Here is a 19,026-nt window from a genome sequence, read left to right on the forward strand (position 1 = left end):
CAGCAGTGCACGAGGGTTCCTTTTTCTCCACATCCTCACCAGCACTTGTCGTTTGTTGTTTTATTGATGACAGCCATTCTGGCAGGTGTAAGATGGTACCTCATTGTTGTTTTGATTTGTATCTCTCAGATGATTAATGACTTTGAGCATGTTTTTATATGTCTCTCGGCCTTCTGCATGTCCTCTTTTGAAAAGTGTCTATTTAGGTCCTTTGCTCATTTTTTGATTGGATTGTTTATTTTCCTTTTGTTAAGTTGTATGAGTTCTCTGTAAATTTTGGAGATTAAACCCTTATCGGAGATAACATTGGCAAATATGTTCTCCCATGCAGTGGGCTTTCTTGTTGTTTTGTTGATGGTTTCCTTTGCTGTGCAAAAGCTTTCTTTTTTGATGTAGTCCCATTTGTTTACTTTCTCCTTAGTCTTCATTGCCCTAGGAGCTGTGTTGGTAAAGATATTTCTATGACATATGTCTGCTATTTTGCTGCCTATGGAGTCTTGCAGGATTTTTATGGTTTCCCGTCTTATGTTTAAGTCCTTTATTCATTTTGAGTTTGTTTTTGTGTATGGTATAAGTTGGTGATCTAGTTTCATTTTTTTGCATGTTTCTGACCAAATTTCCCAGCACCATTTATTGAAGAGACTGTCTTGACTCCATTGTATGCTCTTGCCTCCTTTGTCAAATATTAATTGAGCATAATGGCTTGGGTCGATTTTTGGGTTCTCTGTTCTGTATATAATCTTATATTTTACAGTCAGATATATTAAATTTAAAGTTCAGTACACAGAATATTACTCAGCCATAAAAAAGGAGGAAATATTACCTTTGAGACAGGATGGATTTGGAGAGTATTATGCTAAGTGAAATAAGCCAGTCAGAGAAAGTCAAGTACCATATGATTTCACTCATATGTGGAATCTAATGAACAAAACAAACTAACAAACAAAGTGGAGACAGACTCATGCATACACAGAACAGACTGACAGCTGTCAGAAGAAAAGGGGCTCGGGACTCGGGGAGAAGGGTGAAGGGATTAAGCAAAGAAAAAAAACGACTCATGGACACAGACAACAGTACGGTGACTGCCAGAGGGAAGGGTGGGTGGGGAGAGGCAGAAGAGAGTATAGGGGGGGATAAATGATGATGAAAGGAGACTTGACTTGGGGTGGTAAACACACAATATAATGTACAGATGGTGTATTGTACAATTGTATACCTGAAACTTATATAATTTTATTAAACAAGGTCACCCCAATAAATTAAATAAAAAAATAATAAAGTTCAGTGCATAGTAAATTATTGTCGAGTAAATGGTAACATGTCTAAATTTCTAAAATACTTTGGTTTCAGTAGGAACTCAACCCCAAGTACAGTGTCTATAGCCAGGGCATAGGGTCTCACCTACAACTTCACAAATGCAGGGTAACTAGGCTGCTAACCCACATGTTCCTTCTCAAAGGGGTCATGTAACCTCTGGCGTATGTATTATAATCATAGCATGTAGACTATATCTGCCTATTTCAAAGCCAACATCAAGATACTCTTTTTTAATTGTTGTTATTAACAAAATCATCCTGGTGAGGGAGAAAGATCAGAGAAAAAGAGAATAGCTTAGAATTAGGGCCAGAGGCCGAACTGTGGGACAAAAGGATTTTTGTTTGTTTGATTCACACGAGTGGAAATTTATTCCCAAATGCTGGATGACAGGTGCACCCTTTCATTGTGGTTTTGGGGGCCTACTGTGTATACTCAGTGGGGGTATTTTTAACATGTTTGCAAAATATCTTCTCTAGTCAGTTTGTAGCAGATATTGTCCAGATAACTTTATATTTTGAGCTCCATTTCGGTGTTGATTTATTACCTGCATGAGAACCTCCTTGTCAAGTGTTATAAAAAGAAAAGGCAAGCCCTTTACCCATTTAGCAGTATCAGAACAGTGTTGTCCCTAAACTTTGAATTCCTTTAAATTGCCTCAGCTTAGAGCCCGATCTCACCTATTTCTGTGCAATTTATTTCAAACCTTTCCCAGACGCAGATTTTTTAAAACATTTTATTTGATAATTTTCCCACTTATTTTTATGTTATTTTTATTTTCTTGGTCCCAAGATTATAAAGTAATTCTGCTCAGAGTCAGGAAATTTTAAGTAACTAAATGATAACCCTGCGTATAAATTTTAAGGCATCCTATGTTGTTTTACTTCTGGGCATGCATTTGTGCTGGTAATTTGATAACATAGAGCACAGAATGAAGAAAGTGAAGAATGATCAACATATGAGGGCGTGTGTGCTGCATATTCAGACCTTATCAGCTCCAGGATCAGTTATCTGTTTGAGGAAAATTACATTGCATCTGTCAATAGACTTAATAACTCAGTGCCTGCTATTTGATAATGGATAATCACACAAATTCAGGAAGCTGGACCATATGCCATTCCAGTTTTCTATTCTCTGATTCACCTTAATTTTCTAGATGAGTGAAATTATCTAGTCCTGGACTCAAGATGGCATACATGGAAATAGAGGAATCCGGCCGCCTCTGATGTTAGCCCACGCAGGTCAGGGCTGCCTGGTTATGTCTGCAACCCTGGCATCTAATTGAAATGGGCAGAGTTCGGAAAATTGTAAACCTGGACAATGCAAGAGATTAATGGATGGAAAATAACAAAGGGCACATGCAAAACAGCTGAGGGAACTGGTAGTGGGAAACAGTGAGGCCACAGAAGCTACAGATTCAGGAGCTAAGGAATAATTCTACATCTCTATATATGAACCACAAAAGATGGGGACTAAATGGTAGAGATGATTTAGGGATACTTTTTCCTGGAGGAAGGGGATCCCTCAAGGGCCCTACATTCCTGTTGATCCAGGATGCTACATCTCTATTTATAGAACCATTTATCTACTCTCCAATAATATAGTTATTGTATCACTTAATAATGATTTGGCTATGAGTATTGCATGACATAATTTCAGTGACTGAAACATATAGGTGTTGCTTTTTCTCAGATATCAAGAAGACCAGATGTAGGCAGTTTCTGGTGTAAATTTGGCTGCTCAGGGATGTCATCAGGGACTCAAACTCTTTCCATCTTTTTGCTGTGTCCTCTATACCAGGGCTCTTGTCTTCATGCTTGTTTCTGGTGGTTGCCAGGTGGCCACTGCATCTGTCTCCTCCTGTACAAGGCAGGAAGGGAGGATCTGAGCCATCAGCACCTGCCCCTTCACATCAGGAGAAGCAAACCTGCTCCAGAGGCTCCCAATAGACTTTGGCTTCCTTCCCATTAGCCTGAACCATATCACATTGCCATCCTGAACTTCAAAGGAAGCTGGGCAAGCGAGTATGTTGCTTGGGACTGGGCATCTTGCTGCTTGAAGACAATCAGTTTTGTGCACCAGAAAGGAGGGAAGGATGCATATCAGTTAGGAAATGAGGAGGGACTGCCACAACCATGTGTTTAAGCTTTATTGTGGAAGGACAATGTGTTAGACAACTGTGCTATTTCATATAATTACAGGGAAGGCGTGATTCAAGTGATCCCAATGGTAGGGTCATCTGGACCCACTGCAGTCTGGCTTTACATTCTCTAATATGAACTAATTGAACATTTTTGGAATTTGTATCAAATCAAGCAAAACCACCAGGATACACCTTAGAGAGCTGACTCAGCAGGAACAGGAAACTGAATCATGTTTCAACCTGGTTCTTGGCTGCAATTACCCCTTAGATTTCACGTTAAGTACCGAGCCTGTTTTGTCTGTCCGGACCATGGAAAGTATAGTGTTAGTCACCAGTGACTGACATGACGCTTAATGTGTTAAGGCCACAGTCTAAACTGAGATTCTCTCAATCTCTCTCTCTCTCTCTCTCTCTCTCTCTCTCTCTCTCTCCCCTTTTTGGACCTCTGGTTTCTATTGGCTAGAAATAATAATTAAGTCATTTCTTAGAGGAGGATGTAATGAGTTTGTCACTTTTTAACTTAATCACATAGATAAAAACTTGAAAACAAGATAGCTCACTATTAAATATATTTTGTATCTATATTACATTTTTTCCTCCCAGAGAAGCTCAGAGGGTTTGGTGTGCATCTAATATATCCCCAGAAATGTTAAAGAAGAAAGTTGAGGCAGATCCTATTATCCTGTTTTGCAGATATGAATCCTGAGACTCAACAGCTTCCTCCTGAGTCACACAACAACAGTCATCACTGCAAATACTGCTGCAAAACGCCTTCCACTCGGCCACATCGCCTTGCTGCAAATGAATGTCCCCAGGGAAGCTAAATCATGACCGCAAATGAAGGCAAGGTCACTTGTCATGTATTTATTTTTGAAGTGATGAGTTTCTTTTTTAAAAAAAAAATATTTTATTGATTTTTTACAGGGAGGAAGGGAGGGGAATAGAGAGCCAGAAACATCGATGAGAGAGAAGCATTGATCAGCTGCCTCCTGCACACCCCCCACTGGGGATGTGCCCACAACCAAGGTACATGCCCTTGACCGGAATCGAACCCGGGACTCCTCAGTCCCCAGGCCGACGCTCTATGCAGTGAGCCAAACTGGCCAGGGCAGTGATGAGTTTCTTGAGTGGCCAAGTAGAGTACAAAAGTCCTTGGACAGAAGATTTGCAGAAAACTGGGCTTTTTGTGTGTGTGTAGATTCATGAGAGCTTAAAGATGTCACCATTTTTGTTCCTGCATCCTTTAAGCAAGAAAGAACTTGTTTCAATTTAGAATTTGTACTCCTCATTCTTATGCCTAATCAGGAAAGAGCTATGAATCAGTATTTAAAATTGTAATATGAGAGTGACCTTTTTTCTTTCTTTTATTCACTCTTTTAACTATTGCTGGAGTGTCCACTAAGTCCTTGGCATGGCTCTAGGTGGGGAGAATCAGAGACAGACAGATGAGGTTGCTGCTCCCCTGTGGCTTTCATTCTAGTGAATGGCAGACACAAGCAGCAAATGTGATTATTAGTGCTTTTAACGAGCTGAACGTGAGAGGTGGCCAACAGAAAATGACTTAGTTTTTCCTACCATTGTTCCCTGGAACCCGATTTTTGGACTGTTTATCCTTTTCCTATGGGTGAAACCTTGGGCTGGCATAAATTTTCCAGCCACAGTAGTTATAAGAAGATGCTCCAAATATTTAAAGGCCATTGCTCTGAGATAGGACAAGGTAGGTTTGCTGAAGGAACAGAAGACCCAACGGGCCATTGTGACCTTGCTTTAAGGAAAAAGGGGAGGTGGAGCTGAGCTGGAAATGCAAGGGAAGCCTAGCCAGGTCATGGGCCAGGAGTGTGGCTGTATTTCCCAGTGTGACCAGCGGCATGGGAAGGCCATGAGCAAGGGAGTGATGTCATGTAATGCATCATCTGAAGATCACTCTGACTTGTTTGGAGGAATGAACTGTAGGGAAGGAAGCAAGAGAGGAAATAGAGAAAACAGTTGGGAGAGACTCTTGCCTTGGTCCAGAGGAGAAATGAAGGAGATGTGGGGGAGGGTGGAGGTGGATTAGGGGTAGATTCCAAGTCTTTCAGGTGGACCCTTCTTTTTCACAGTCTGTAAAACCTACCATGATGGCAGCCATGTGTTAGTACTTAGCAAGTCCTCCTTGAATTGCACATGGATACTTTTATGAATTAAAGAAGTACCTTTTATATGATGTAGAGATAAATGTGTCTTTTTTGGCTCCCGTAACTTCTCTAATATCTCAAATCCACTTTCTAAATTCAGGTCTTAGAATATAAGTACTCACTGAAGGCATAAAATCAAGCTACAGTAAACTTTCCCTGACTCAGAATTTTTCTAATTGTCACACCTTGGCATAATTTAGCCTTCAGTCCTTACACAGAGGGAAAAGCTTCATTAAATAGCATTTGGTTTTCTGACTTTTTAAAAAGGTATTCTCACTGCCCTTCCACTTTTCCCCTCCCTCCCTCCCTCCCTTCTCTGTCCTTCCCTCCTTCCCTGTCTCTCCCCTTCCTTCCTTCCTTCCTTCCTTCCTTCCTTCCTTCCTTCCTTCCTTCGTTCCTCTTTCCCTCCCTCCCTCCATCTCTCCCTTCCTCTCTTGCTCCCCTTGACCCCCCTAAAGTAATAAGAGAACGGAGAAAGCTAAGGGCTTGATTTCATTTACTTTGGGAGAAAATCCAAGGGGTGGGGCCATCATTAACTAGGTTTATGTTGATACACATTTGCCAATAATTATTTTGAGGAGGGGCAAAAAAGGAAATTCAGTGATAACTTCAGAAAACAAAGAAATATTCCTGATAAAACTATAAACCACCCCAAGAGCCACCATCAAACTTCAGCACAGTGTATGGTTTCAAAGCAGGATTTATGAAGCAAAAACCGTGATTAAAGTAAGAATAATATGAGCTTTGTGCAGCCCTATTGGCCCCTGGTGTGTAACTGAAGACTCCTGCCTCCGTGTCCTCTGCAGTGACAGGGTTCTGTGAGGCGAAATTGCCTCTGGGAGGAGCGCGCTGCACACCCAGTCGGGGGAAACTGGTCTTATTAACCAGGGGCCTCTATACTTCTTGTTTTAAAAACAAAGACAAAACTAAGGTTGGAGTTCAAAGCAGTACAGTTTCTGACATATACCCCAAAACACATCTTGGGCTTCTCAGCTGAGGGGTACTGATTGGACTTCTCTGACCCTTCAGACGGACTCTTCTTGAAAACTGAAGTTTGGCTAAGTTTTCTTCTTGACTTTCCCTTTTTAAAAAAATTAGATCTCTCTCCCCTCTCCTCACCCCCAAACTTCCTACTGTCCTCTCTAGTCCAAGTTTTGGGGCTCTCCTGCTTCTTCCTCATCTCTCTTTCTCACCCCCTTTATACCACAATTCTTTGCCCTTCTTCCTTTGCTCTTCTTGACCACTCAACCCTCTAGGCTCCGCCCCCTTCTTCTCTATCTCTCCTCCATCCCCCATGACCTCATGCCAGGCATTATTAGTTCACAATAACTGCAGATGTTTATTTTCTGCGTCCTTCAGACTCCATTTTGGGTGGAGACAGATGTGGAAGTCACTCTAAGTGTAAGGATGGATTCAAGCCAATGAAGCCTTTTGTTGTCCCATTAGCATCGCAGGGACATACTGGATGAGTCCTGCGGGATGGACTAAGCCGTGGTTGGTCTCCGGTGTCTGTGTGAGACTACCACAGCTTCCGGGCCTCAGGGTGCTCATTTGCAAGTGAAGGGGTCAGACCAGTTAAAGACTAAGATCCTTAAACTCCATTTAATCACTCTCATTTCCTAGAGTGACAATGCTCCTTATTACCAAGGCTGGTCAGAAAAGCAAGACACCTTGTAGATGAGACAATTATCCCACACGCCTGTGAATGTCTGGGCGAAATATGGGGCCCAGAGAGTCCTGATGAAAGTGGAAGAGCCCCAGGGAGTATGCGTGAAAGTGTCCATTCCCTCTGCGACAACAGCTGCCTTGTCCTGATATCAGGTCAAGGGGCTGATGCCTACCTGGCAAGGTGACGAGTTGGCCAGCTCTCCCCTCTGCTGGTGAGCTGACGGCCTTCAGGCCAGTCCCAAAACAACCCCAAAAAACTCATTCAGAAGGAGGGGAGAATAAAAAACACAAAACCTAGGCAACTTCAGAGATCATCTTTTCCTTTAAAGCTTTTGCTTCACTGTGAATGGCCAAATCGCTCTGGTGTCCTCTGCGGCCTTGTGACTTATCTCACCAGCCTTCTCTGCGTCTCACAGGCAGCAGGCTGGGCTGCCAGAGGCGGCTCCTCTGATTCATTCCTCCAGGACCACGGCCTGTAATTTCTCCGAAGACATTTCTGCTTTTCTTGAGGCAAATGAAACTTCATGGACCAAAGACCAGCGCAAGGGAGGGAGTGGGGGAGAGAGAAAGGCACTTCTCAGCACCCGCAGAGGAAAAGTGCTGACCCAGCGTGGGGCACTGGGACTGGGAGCCCAGCGCTGGAGCAGATGGCCGCTGCACGTGCACATTAATCAAGCAGCTTCCTGCGTGTCAGGTGGAGCGTGATGCCTGGTGATAAGTGCTCAGTATTCAGAATGAGAAATGTAACAGTCTCTCTCTCTCTCTCTCTCTCTCTCTCTCTCTCTCTCGCAAAATAGGAGCAGACATTTCCCATTTCTAGCCCAGATGCTACCATTTCTCTGTTATTTGCACTTTCTGAGTTGAAATGCAACAGATGTTTCAAAGGGTTTAAAACTAAATTCCTCGTTAGAGACCATGACAAATAAATCGCACACCTCATTTTGGGGCCTTCCTTTGCTCAGGCTCTTGGCAGATTATGTTTTCCAAGGTGGAGAGGGGGAAGAAGAATTCTGTAATAAAATGATGATGAAAAGAACATAATGATAATCATGATTATTTATCGGTGGAGCTGGGACGTTCAGTTACTCCAAGTGGTTTCCCATCTGTTATTTTATTTGACACTCACAGTTACCCCACGGGGAAGGCATGCTTGCCTCCCCCTTTTATGAAGAAATTGAAGAGCAAACAGGATAAGGGAACTGACTGAAAATGAAGCAGATCCACATTTAAAGATAAGAGTTTGTTTGGACGCTGGCATACTAGGGTCGTTGCGTGCACACACAAAACACTCGAAATGAATTCCTTCAATCAACCCAATTTCCCAGCCTTTACCAACAGAAGAGGTTCCAGTATAAGTACATGCACATTTCACTGGACATTAGCCGCCCTGTATTATTTCCAAGGGTCCCCAGGGGGCATCAGCTATATTGACCACAGCCATGATATTCTTTGCTCTCCTTTAAATATCTGAAGCACGAACCTCACTCCTGCCACACAGCTGGGGCCTTTTGTGTGAACAGCTTTTCTTGCTGAGACCTTCCGGAAGCTCCAGACCCAGGCCTCTGTCACCGTCACCCTGTGCCCTTCAGACTGCCCTGTGCTGGAGCCAGGCTGTGATCCTTGCAGGATGGGGTGGCCTTTCTCCCCAGCAGCCCTTCCGTCTTCTAGGTTTTCCTCAGTCCCTTGTGCTAACAGCTTTTTTATTATTTTTATTTATTTATTTATTTTTTTAGCTCCTCTCTCTCCCCAGGACCGGAGTTGGGTACAAATCCCATAGGCTCCTATTGTCCTCTTCTATTGTAGGGCATCAGTTAATCAAAGTCTGACTCAGGCTCCCCGAGAGCACACCACTCCGTTGGCCCTTCCACTTCACCTCTTACATATTAAAACAAAAAACAAAAAACTGGAGAAGGAGTAAATAGTTCCCAGAGGAACAGCAAAGCTTAGATGCTCCTAAAAGAGAACTTGCTTGCTCCTGTTAGGCCTTGGCTGACATCTCTCCCAAGAGAACCAGTTGTTAGCTCCGTCAGGGGCCTGCAGGGGAGGTGAGGGCAGATAGCTGCCCCAGCGCAGCTGTCTGGCAGGTGAGGGTGAAAGACAGCACAGTGAGAGCTGCGGATGCCTTGTCATCCCTACCGTTTCTGTCACCATCTCCTCTATTCCATACAAGTAATTTGTGAATCTGACTATGATTGTTCCTTTTGCATTTTCTTTATAGCCAGTTTATTGTAGAAGGTCTGCTAACTTTCAGACTGTGGAAGTAACCTTTTGATATTACAGTATCAGAACCAAAAGTCTATGCAATTTAAAATTCAGGGGTAACTTGCAGAAAAGAACTTAAAATAGAGCAAAACCAAAAATAGTGCCTTGGATCTTAATTATTCTTCCTCTTTTTTTTTCTCAGAACACTTAGGTTCCTGTTGGGCTTTGTGTACCTAGAAAAAGTAAGAGCTTTAAGTAAATTAATATCATCCAACATGCCTATTTTCCTCTTGACTAAATTCCAGCAGTACTTATATCCAGATTTTCTCACATGTGTTACCCTCATCTCTGTTACTGCTGCTCCTCATGCGTATAACTTGGAGTTTAGCTGTCTCTTAGTGATATCGTTTCAGATTATTCACACTTCCCCTCTTCTATCTGAATAATTAGATGAGTTTGGGGAATACACAAATACACACACACACACACACACACACACACACACACACACACATGATAGCAACAAAAGCTCCTCTCTATGGAACTCCGATGTCGTTTAATTGGTTGAGTCACCATCTTTAGCTCAGTGATTTCACCCTTCATTGTGGGAGTGATTTCTGTACTAGGATGTGTCCACACAACCCAATTGAGGTACAAATAGCTTGGGGTTAATAGTTTAAGAAATGTTTCACATTAGGCCACTTGCCCTGATGAAAATATGGTCGCCTCTGTCTTTAAGAAAAAAATTCGTCTTGAGACATAGTCTTTGTTCTTTAGGCAACAGTGTGGGGCAGAAGCCCCAGTGAATCAGCACTTGAAGTGTGAGGAACCCAGTGGTTCAACCTCTTCATTGGACAGAGGGGGAAATTCAGGGTTCCAAGATGTACCTGACCCAAGCGCGGTGATCCGGCTTGTGGGAGCCAGCTGAGCAGAGACCTCAGTGGTTCTGCCTCCCTGTGGTAACTGAAACAATGGGAAGTGTGCCGACTGGATGCACTTTATTTAAAAACACAAGCAGGTATGCTGCCAAGGCCTCCCACTTACCCTGCTGGTCACCGACTCCTGCTGTGGGAAGCATCCTCACACTAAAGAGACATTTTGAATAAGCAAGTGGCATTGAAGCGTCTACCCCTGGTGGTGTTCACAATAAACTGAAATTGGTCCTGCAGTCGCCCCCGCTATATTGGTGACCTCTTGCAGGAAGTGTTGCTAGAGCACTTTGCTTTCTTGTGAGCCACTCTTTCCAGTTTCTGTTGCCTTGAAGTGAAGGCATAGAAAAACCAGGCGGATGTCTCAATTTGGGCCAAATGACCTGTGTAATAGCAGTAGTTACAATTGATTCCAGAGGACACACACTCTTTGCTTCTTTCATTTCTATGTTATGAGGCAAATAGAAAGAAAAATGAATATTTGGGGCAGGCAATGAAAAAAATCCGCAATTGTTTCTCGGAGACCCGCATAGATGTGTGAGTCCATATCCCGGAGCAGATTAAAGCCCTTTTGACACATAATACAACCAAGATCAGATATCACCATTCTAAGAGCATCATTAAAGGAGGTACCATGGGGGTTCTTAGCATTAATAATAGGTGATTATGAGGGCCCTGCCACGTCCTGAGTATCTCTCATGCATACAGACTCACAAACCTTCCCCGACAAAAAGAAGGAAGGGGCTGAATCATAAAATAATGAGAGTCAAGTGTTGCCTTAGGACAGCTGTTCCCTGTTGTTGGAGAATCTGAGCTTAAGGGTAGGGAGAGAGGGAGGAGATTTTGTTTTGTTTCTGTCTACATGACATGTTTAATGTTTTAGCCTTGATTTTAATGCAGTTTGTATTTGAAAAAAGAGGGGATATTTCGATTCCAAATATGATCAGGTACGTGGCTGATCAAGTTCCAAGTTCAGAGTTCAAAATTTTAGATAGCAAAGGCTGTGGCCGGAGATGGTTTCCGATGTCCGCAGATGAGCAAGGAGCATGTCTCTGGACTGGCGGGCATCATGTTCTGCTGCCTCAGCTGGCTCCGGGCCTGGGGGTGGCAGGATGGCAGCCCTCTGGGAACACAGTGTGTGTGAGGCCAGCGGTGGCAGTCGCAGCCTCTCCACACTCCCAGGGGAGGAGCTGGAGAGCAGGGAGGACACTGGACACTCCTCAGATCAGTGCCTTGACCATCAATAAAGCCGAGTCCCACATTGTCCTACAAGAGAACTGGGTCAGGAATCCTTTGTTAGAGTTAGGTGTGGGTCATTCACTCACGAGGATAGAATTTGGTCTCATTTTCCATTTAGCAGCTATTCTCCCTTTCCTGTTTGAATTACAGCTACTCTTCCACTGCATGGGGCTTGCTGACCACCCCATGTTATCTATGTGTTTAAGCTCTGACTTTAAAAAAAATGGCCTCGTGGTTTCTATTCAATTATGTGAAAACACTTAAAATATTCATTGTGTTTTTTAAAGTATGAAACCCCAGATGAGCTATTTGTAGGCTTTTTCAAATATGTGTTTCCCCTTAGTCATGAGAAATAATCATTTGCTGAGCTTATATGAAGGCAACTTCAAAAAACTTCAGTTTGCCTCACAACTTATAACCCAGAATTTTAAAAGCAGCCCCAGGTACCTCTCCCACCATTCCATTTCACTGCATGCTTTAGTTACAAGTGGATATAGGACTTGTCCCTGAAACTTGCCATTTACCAAATATGGCATTAACTCCACACCCAAGTACATCAGCAATGGTTTCTCTGTTCAAACATTGTTTTCACCCAAGCAGGAGTCAGAACTGTATTCTTCTTATTTCTTTTTCTTTTTTTAAAAATTATATTTTTATTGATTTCAGAGAGGAAGGGAGAGGGAAGGAGAGATAGAAGCATCAATTATGAGAGAGAATCATCTATCAGCTGCCTCCTGCACGGCCCCCACTCGGGTTGAGCCTGCAACCTGGGCATGTGCCTCGACCAGGAATCGAACCTTGACCTCCTGGTTCAAAGCTCCATGCTCAGCAACTGAGCCACACCAGCTGGGCTATTGTTCTTATTTCTTTTCAAACTTTCTGGCAACCCTTGGAAGCAGCCACTGATCATCAAGTCAGCAAATCCTAGCTCTTCATTAAACTCATTTTTTTTCTTTTCTGTTATGTGAAATCCTGAGCCTCAGGTCAGTTGAATAACACGTGGATAAAATCTTCAAGTGGCAAGTAGAAATTCCCCACTTCACACCCGTGATGACCAGCTGTGGTCCTCATTTTTATCAAACCACCTACCATGTTTTAATGGTTCTGGATGGTTCAGGGTCTCCAATTTTAAGTAGATCTGTGGTTCTCTGCCTAGAGCAATTATTAAATGACACCCAGCCAGAGGACAGTAGCTATTAATAACATTTTAGTATAAGTATACCCCATGCAATATTTTGGACATACTTATGCTGCAGTGTTATTTGTTACATATCTGAAACTCACAGTTAACTGGGTATCCTATATTTTGTCTGGCAACCCTACATGAGGACAAAGGGCTGAGGCCATTGTATGTAGTCAGTGAAGTGAGAGTATGGTCGAGCACTAAGACTCCTGTGCCCGGAGATCATGTCAAGAGAATAATCAGTTCTGGTCACCTGGAAGTGCAGAGGGAAAAGCTAATCCATGGCTTCTAGATCGGGGTCCAGGAGATCAGACTCCGCAACAAACAGAAAGTGAGGTTAGGAAACCAGATCTAAATCAGGTGACCACACTTGACAGTTTTCTGTGTGAGGATGTTCTTTATTACCCATGCGTGTCTTTCTCCCTTTATTCTCCCTAAACTGCCCATAAAGATGAATGTGGTTTTCTGTCTAGTGATGCTATAGGAAGTGGAGCATTAATGAGGAAAAGATGGCTATCTGTCCATCCAGGACCCTCTGGGTGCTTAATGCTAACCAGCTTCTCTCCTGGTTAATATTAAGTTGGTCTCACAGGCTCTCCTAGGCAGCTGATACTTAAAGCACATACCAGGCTGGTCAAACCCCTTATGGAAATAGGCAGGGACCCACAAACCTGCCACCACGGGGCCCTGACTCCTTGCTTCATATCGCCATGCTGCTGGGGAAGGTGGGCACTCCTGTGAAGGGTGGGACACTGGGCTACAAATCAGGAGACCACAGCACATTCTGATTCTATTTGCTTGTCCTCCAGTTGGAGATAAGAATCCTTTCTATATAAAGGAGTGGATGTAATGACAAGACAGGGTAATGACTGGGTGAGGCTCCCGAAATGGACGGAATACCAGATAAACACAAGAGAACACTGTCTTTGAGTGGGGGTGGGGAGCAATGGGGGGAAAGGACACATATGTAATACCTTAATCAATAAAGAAATTTTTAAAAAAGAATTTAGAATAATAAAAATAAAAGAAAACACTGTTTTCCTTTGCTCATTTCTGCTGCCTTCTTACGGGTGGATGGTCATATGCCCCATTTTGCCCGGGACAGTTCAGATTATGCCTTTTGTACCAGTATAATCATTATCAACACCCCTTTCACTGACATACAAGGAATATACATTATTATGTTACTGAAGTGACAACATGTTGGTAAACATGTTTATGAATGCCAACCTAGGATATATTTGACAACAGAATACTTGACATTAGGACCTGGTAATTTTGATGTGTCAGAGGTCATACAGTTTCAAAGTGGCCATGGTGAACACCCAGTCTTCCAATCCCAAGGTCAGGACTCTGTTGCTATATCCTATCCCACTTTAACCCAGAAAGATGATAATAAGGTCTCAGGTAGAGAAAGCGATAAGATCCTTTTCTTTCCTTGCCATAATCGCATCGGATAGGATTTCTCAGCCTCAGCACTACTGACAATTGGGGGAGCTAATTCTCTGTTTTGGGGACCATCCCATGAACAGAAGGATGTTAACAGCATGCCTGGCCTCTACCTACTAGATGCCTGTAGCACCCCTGCTATCCCCAGTTGGGACACCAAAAATATCTCCAGACATTGCTAAACATTTGCTGGGGGCAAAATCATGTCCCTTTAAAAATCACAATTTTAGGAGAAAGAGGATTAAGATTTCTTGGAGAAAAGTTTCCTTTTGTTCACGTTGTAGTAGTCATACTTGGAGAAGTTGCAGTTGTATAGTTACAGCTCCAAACCATAGACTTAATACAACAATGCCAATCACTACTAATGTTTTAAAGCCCTTTACATTTACCAAGAGAACCCTGTGCTGTAGGCCAAGGTTGCCTGGTAAGCCTTGGGAGGAGGGAGATCTGCTATTGCCACGTGTGAGCCTCGCGCCAGGTGTGCTAGAGAGCACTTCCAGGATTTGGAGAGTAGGACAGATGTTCATAGTGGGGCTGCTTACTGTTGTCTAGTCTTCCAATCCCAAGGTCAGGACTTTTGAAAGTAAGCATAATCTTACAACACGATGCCAGGCAGTGACATCTTATATCAGGATGCCAGATACATGGGTAATGAAGGAGCACACACCTCATCATGCAAACAATGCACAGTTTGAGACCCATCCGTATATATAAAGGTAAGAAACTGATGCTGCTCCTTAATGGATAGTTCACACACTGTCTAGAACAGCCGTGGGCAAACTACGGCCCACGGCCGGATCCAGCCCGTTTGAAATGAATAAAACTAAAAAAAAAAAGACCGTACCCTTTTATGTAATGATGTTTACTTTGAATTTATATTAGTTCACACAAACACTCCATCCATGCTTTTGTTCCGGCCCTCCGGTCCAGTTTAAGAACCCATTGTGGCCCTCGAGTCAAAAAGTTTGCCCACCCCTGGTCTAGAACCTTCTCTGTACCCCATACCTTCCGAAGGAGGATGTCTGCCTCTTGCTTCCAAGAAACTTTACTATTAAAGATTGAGTCTGAATATTTGCTCATTCTTTTGCAGAAAGTCTGGGATCTTTATCAACCAGTGTCAGGCGGATGCTGCAAATGTACTGGATGCTGTGGCTGCGGCTTTCTGAGTATGCTGTGTCCTCATTCTCTCTGCAAGATCAGTGACCTCCATTTAAAAATATTGGTTGAAGAAAAAAAAATAACCTGATTCCCCTCTCAGAGGGCGATCTGATTGCCTGCTGCAGAGAAGTGTGGACTTCCTGAGTCTGCCTGTGTAACTGTTAAAGCCTGCTCCTGAGATTCGGGAGTGGAGGGGAGGGCACCACTGTTCCTCCCTTTATGCCTAATCATATGGGGCAGGACAAATTGAGCTTCAGTGCAGTCCTGTCCTTGCTGGTCACCTTCAACTCTAGGCTGGAGGAATAGAAACAAGAAAAGGCCAGTTCTCTGGGGAAATGATTACTGATAGGAAATTATGAATAATTAACCTATAACAATAAGAACAAACGTGAATCATAATGTTCCAAAGGGAATTTCATTTGGGCTAAAACAAGGACTATGGGACATTACTGAGAGGTAGATGCTATACTACGTTATGGAGTTTGCACCCTCTAAGAAGTGCATGGTGGGGCTATAGAACTTGAGAATGGAAAACCCATCATCTTGTTCAGTTTAGCTGGACACTGGGTTGTCGGCTGTGAAGAATCTCCAAGCTAGGAAATTCTAACAGCTTCATTTTTATCTTAGTTATAGTTAGCACCCTCAAATAGCAAAATAGTTGGCACTCCGAAATGAAGGCTGTGCGTGTCTGTGGGAGAGAGAACAAGATTTCACTGGAGTGACATATGGCGTCAGGGTTCCAGGGAGCAGGTACAGAGGATTTGGACATTTACCCCATGATCCTACACAATCCCAACTGCAGTGGTGCTATGAAGGGGACCCTGGAACGTGAAACAAGTACCAGGAGGCCCTCAAGCCAAACTCTTCCAGCTGAATAAATGAGCTAATTCTGCGATATCAGCCAGGAGATGCCTCTCTCTGTTATATCCCTCCCGATCATTACCTTGGCCATCAGACAGTTCTGCTACATTACACGACTGTACTGCCGAGAGAGAATCGACAATATTAAAACGACTCCGTTGCTTTTATGAACTGACTGTAGGAGACTAGAGTCCATTTCCATTACTGAGATGTGCTATGTGCTAACCAAATGCTTTTGGAAGCAGATAATTAGGCATTGCAGAGTGACACTGTTTAAAGAAGATATACAACGAGTTTCAGACTTCGGATGTTGTGCTCTGAAGTGTCTCCTGGCGTGGAGATTATGCTTACTTTCAAAAGTGCCTCCGGGGTTACTTTAGTTGGGAGCTGGGAAGGGGGCAGGATTGCCTCTCAGGAGCACACACTGCCGTAGAGGCAATGGCAGTAATTTAAAGCCAAGCAATCCTAGAGAGGCAACTGTGAGCAGTTCTGAGTAATTCCAGCCACACATAGCCCCTGCCCCAGAAAAAAAAAAATCACACCTTCATCATGTCCAAGAAATCAGGGTGTTGCTTTTGAAACTTTAACCTTCTTGTTCTTAAAATGTCAGTGCCAACATACATAGTTTGTACATGCTGATACAAAGCATATTTGAAATCTGAAAGCATTTAAGAGTTAAATAATACAAGACCGGTATCTGGAATTAATTACTGAAAATACTGGTGTAAAGGGAACACATTTACTACACCTTTTAAGGCCCCAAAGAGAGCCCTAAAGAGAAAAGATCCTTTTCAGATGAAATATATAGACGGCCCAGCGATGATAAAGAGGAAAATACAGGAGACCTTTTCCAGACTTTCCCAGGTGGTCAGAAGTAAAGGTAGGATGGTTATTGACTCAGGTGACACCACACCTGAGTGAGATCATGGGCAGTGTCGGTTGAGACCCCGTCAATACTTCCAGGAAGTTCTAGCTCTGGGATAGCCGTATGAGGAAGTGACTATCTGTAAGGTATAGATGTATTGCATAGGAAGGCCCTTTCCCGCAGTCAGTTTTCAGGAGCTGATTTCTAGAGCTCGGTCAGCCAACCATCAGCTAGACGAGAGCCTTGATATTCAAAGCATGGACCAGCAGCATCGGCAACACCTGGCACTTTTTAGAAATGCGGACTCTCAGGCTTCACCCCCGACCTACTGAGTCAGAGTCCATTTTAACAAGAGCATTAGGTGATTGGTTTACGCATTCAAGTTTTCAATCTGTTGGGCTCCACCACAAATACTTCAAGGACAAAAGCATTTCATTTAGGCATTCTTTTGTTCATGTATGTATTTAATGATATTTATTGAGTGTCTACTTTGTGCTAGACATGAGGTTATGCCCTGGGGAGACAGTGCTGAATAAAGAAAGACAAGATTTCTTCCATCTTCATATTTTCTGTTTATATTTATTTAACAAATAAACATAATGTTCTTATAGATCATCTCCATTGGATGTGCTTCATATATATTGACTTATTTAATCCTCTAACAAATCTGGAAGGCAGGTACTATCAGTTTTTATATTTTATTTTATTTTATTTATTTATTTTTTAAATACATTTTATTGATTTTTTACAGAGAGGAAGGGAGAGGGATAGAGAGTTAGAAACATCGATGAGAGAGAAACATCGATCAGCTGCCTCCTGCACACCCCCCACTGGGGATGTGCCTGCAACCAAGGTACATGCTCTTGACCAGAATCGAACCTGGGACCCTTGAGTCCACAGGCTGATGCTCTATCCACTGAGCCAAACCGGTTAGGGCAGTTTTTATATTTTAGAGGTAAGGAAATAAAGGCACAGAGAGGTTAAGTAACTTTTCCCAGGCCACATAGCTTGTAAGTGGTAGAGCCAGAATTTGAATCCAGAGAACCTGGCTCTGAACTAAAGGGGTAGGCAAGGGTATCTTTACAGTTGTGAGTATGAGAAACAGAGTTTATTCTTATATTATATATTTTTCCATATGAACAACTATAAACCTACTTTTGCCCTGCCCCTCTGCATTATATTATGCTATTTACATAAATCAACTATTTACAACCTGTGAGTTCGCTTTTAAGGAAAAAAAAAACAGAATACTGTGATAATTATAAATGGGGAGTAACCTTAGCTAAGCTAAGGAATGTGTTTGTGAGGCAGGCTATTTAAATTGAGACTGGTGGGAGGGGAGGACCCAGTCTTGGGACAAGGAAGCAAATTCTAAGCAGCTTTAGTAGCAGGTCAAAGGACCAGAAAGAGAAAGAATGTGGTACATTTTGAGAACTGCCTGAGACTATGGTAACTGGGACATACAGGTGATGGGAAAAGAGGTTAGAGGTGAGGCTGGGGAGGTCAGAAGGGAAGTCCCCTGGAGAGGCAAGCAGAGTAGATGACAAAGAGCCTTGGAAGGCAGGCACAGATTATTGGGAGATTATTCCAGGTGTCCTGGGAAGCCAATAATGGTTTAAGCAGGAGAGTGATGTGAGCTGACTGCTGATCTGGGAGCGGAGAGGGGTGTGCTGGGAGGAGCAGGAGTGGCGTCGGCAGAAGCTCTCTAGAGTCCACTTGAGTGGTCCAGTTCAGAGATGGCAATGGCAAAGGGCATGGAGAGGAGGGCACAGGTCAAAAGGGTAGCAGCACATGCTGCCCCAAATATGCCTCTTTGGCATAAAGACTATTTTCAGTTGATT

This window comes from Myotis brandtii, unplaced genomic scaffold (genome assembly GCF_000412655.1).
Source record: "Myotis brandtii unplaced genomic scaffold, ASM41265v1 scaffold84, whole genome shotgun sequence".
Taxonomy (NCBI): Eukaryota; Metazoa; Chordata; class Mammalia; order Chiroptera; family Vespertilionidae; genus Myotis; species Myotis brandtii.